This window comes from Zalophus californianus, chromosome 7, assembly GCF_009762305.2.
Source record: "Zalophus californianus isolate mZalCal1 chromosome 7, mZalCal1.pri.v2, whole genome shotgun sequence".
Classification (NCBI taxonomy): Eukaryota; Metazoa; Chordata; class Mammalia; order Carnivora; family Otariidae; genus Zalophus; species Zalophus californianus.
The window spans coordinates 72,723,388-72,726,649 of NC_045601.1; the positions used below are offsets into that span (position 1 = coordinate 72,723,388).

The window sequence follows — 3,262 nt, forward strand, 5'->3', positions numbered from 1 at the left end:
TGTTTAAAACTTTATATTAACAAAAATACATTGCTAACAGGGCACCTGGGTGGCTCAGTCAGTTAAGCGGCTGCCTTTGGCTCAGGTCATGATTCCAGGGTCCTGGAAATTAAGTCCCGCATCGGGCTCCCTGCTCAGCGGGGAGTTTGTTTCCCCCTCTGCCTCTGCCCCTTCCCCCGCTCATGCTTACTCTCTCTCTCTCTCTCCCTGTCAAATAAATAAAATCTTTTAAAAAAAATACATTGCTAACAAAATCAATGGGGAAAAGGTGGAAGGTGAGATAGTTATACCCCAATCATGAATGAAAGAATGAGAAATAAATATCGAAAGAGATGTTTGAAAAAGTGTGACCTATATAACATGTTGATGTTTACAAGCATTTTAAATTACTGAATTTGGACTTCCAAGTTAACATGGTGAAAGATTCTACGTGGTGATGGAAGCCTGATAAGCTTCTTCTCTTTTTTTTTTTATGTCTGATCTTATTTATTTATCACTCTTAGAAAATCTCATTTTTGACTGGACTCAGATTTAGAGGTAAAAGCTCTCAGAGAGGACAGCCTCCACCTCTTGGCAATCTGCTCCTGGTGTTATTGTTTGGCCTCCTTCATTTTTTGGCTAAAAGTTTAGCATATTCTGCAGACTCTTCCTTATTTTTCTTAGTGCGCTGTTTCTTCAAAGCAATACATCAACGTTTGTGCTGGAGAACACATGGAGTAACAAGACACTGAATCTTGGGTGCTTTGGTTCTAGGTTTCTTACCCTCTTTGTTTAGGGGCTTTCTCACAACATACTGGCAGACATCATCTTCTTTAGAGAGATTGAAAAGTTTGCAGATTCTGCTAGCTCTTTGGGGCCCCAGGTAATGAGGCACAGTAGTATCAGTGAGTCTAGGAATATCCTTCTCCCCTTTTTTTACAATGACCAAGTTGAGAACACTGAGATTGGCATCAACAATGCAACCCCAAACAGATTTGCACTTTCTCTCTCCAGTCCTCCTTGGTCTATGCCAGAAATGCCCCTTACTCAGCAGCAGGCACACACAGCCTTGGGTCAAGGCACCCTGCTTCATGGGGAAGCCTTGTTTGTCATTACTACCACTGACTCGGACCACATAACCCTTCTATTCTTCACCCAGAGCATCAGCAGCAACTTCTGTGGCCATACGCTTCTCATAAAAGGTACGAAGTTTGCGTTCATCGTCCACTTCAATGAGTTTCTGGCAGCCAGTAGCTGAGAAACAGATGTTCAGCTTCATCCTGAAGCAGCCTACCGCCTCCAAGGCATCACAAAAAAGAGCTGATATGCTTCTTCTTAACTTCCTAATAAAGTATTCTTGAAGACACAAAAATATAAAAGAGGGCTTTGAGATCAAATGATAAGAAAAGATCCTGGAAAATCCTGGTGGAATTCTCATTAAATGCATCATCAGTCAAGATGAATTGAGAAATACATTATTGAACCACATATCACCTAAACTACCTTCTGAAACAGAAGAAAAGGCCACCCTACCCCCACTAAATCAATACTAAAGACAAAAATGAGAAGCCTGGAAGGAAGACAAAAAGAATAAAATAATGAGAGAAGACAATACATGTGGAGGGGAGAGGACAAAGAGCCAGCTAAGAATTGTAAGTGTTCCAAAAAAAGAAAAAAATAATGGAAGTGTTCAAGAGGACGTAGAACAATCAAAGTCTACTGAATGATTAGTGGGTCATAGCTGTGACCCTAGGAATTTTATATCCATTCAAGTAATTATTCATTTGTGAGAGCAACAGGAAGACTTTCTCAATTAAATAAGAACTAAGAAATATACTATTGAAGTATGTCTTTTGTTAAATTTAAATAAGACAAGATTCCCACACATTTTTATTTAAATAAGAAATATGTAATTTTATTTTACCTCCAGCATTTGAAATAAGAGGGAAATAACAATAATCTCCTTCAGATTTCACAGAGATTTCACAAGTTTTATGCCTTTTAGAAAAAGGTGACATCTGCATCAAAATTATTACCAAGGCAACACATTATCGAGTAAAATAACCAATCAAAATTACTGACCTTTCAGAAATTAAAGGTTACCATCAACAGTAGTTAGCAATAATCTCTGAATCCCAGATATCTTATAAAAACCCTTATCTAAAATTAATTTAAGCAAGAATAGTTTCTGGTTTTCTCTGCAAGTGCAGGGAAAGAAAAAACAAACATTTCCTTCTTATATTGCACTGTCTTCTTTCATCCATGATTAGGAAGAGCTGTGTTTCAAGGCTAAATACAGGGATTCCTTTGGTTACCACTGGCAGGAAAAGAAGAGGGCTCAGAAGCTCAAAGCATATAATATGGAACAGAAAAAATAAAATATCATTATAAGCATCAGAATGTGGAGCATATAAGGCTTTGCATCTCACTTTCTCAAAAACACTAAGAGATTTACTCCAACTATCTGAAGAATGAATCAATCTAGCATGGACTTCTGCATTATAATCCTGGTTTTCTCACTTAAGCAGGTTACTCTCTAAGACTCAGTTTCCTCCTCTGTAAAATAAGGATATATAATTGAACCTACAATGTTAGATTCAAATGAGAATCAAATAAGATAGTGCAGGTGAAATATTTAACACAGTGCCTATTACACAGTAAGTGCATAATGAACTTTTTAATGTAACAAATTATTACCTAATAATGTATTAGTCACAAAGAGAAATATATTTGCATTATCTGTTGCTTCATTACAAATTCCTCCCAAATTTTTGTGGCTTAAAACAAGAAGCATTTATTATTTCACAGGAGTTCCTAAAGGTCAGATCCAGGAGCAACTTTCCTGGCTTTTCCTGGCTCTGTATCTCCTACAGGGTTGCAGTCAAAATGTTGGTTGGGATGCAGACATCTGAAGGTTGACAGGACTGAAGGATCCACTTCCAAGAAGATTCATTCATATGGCTGTTGTCTGGAGGCCTTGGTTCTTCATTGGCAGGAAGCCTCAGTTCCCCACACACATGGGCTTCTGCTCATGACATGTCAGTTAACTTCATTCAGAGTGAGCAATTCAAGAGAAAGAAAGAAGTCACAGTGCCTTTCATGACCTTGTCTCCAAAGTCCCACATTGCTACTTCTGTTTTCTATTCATTAGAAGCACATCAGAAAGTTCAGCTCACACTCAAAGGAAAGTGTCTTCCTCTTGAAGTATATCAACTAACTTGTGGAAATATTCAAAACCACCACAATTTTATTTGTGTATCCTATGCATATATCTATAAGAAAT

The 3,262-nt window shown here is 37.8% G+C and overlaps 1 pseudogene; it reads right to left on the minus strand.

The window, feature by feature from the left end:
* Positions 1 to 509: 509 nt before the first annotated feature.
* Positions 510 to 1,270, minus strand: LOC113927600 (annotated as a pseudogene).
* Positions 1,271 to 3,262: the final 1,992 nt, after the last annotated feature.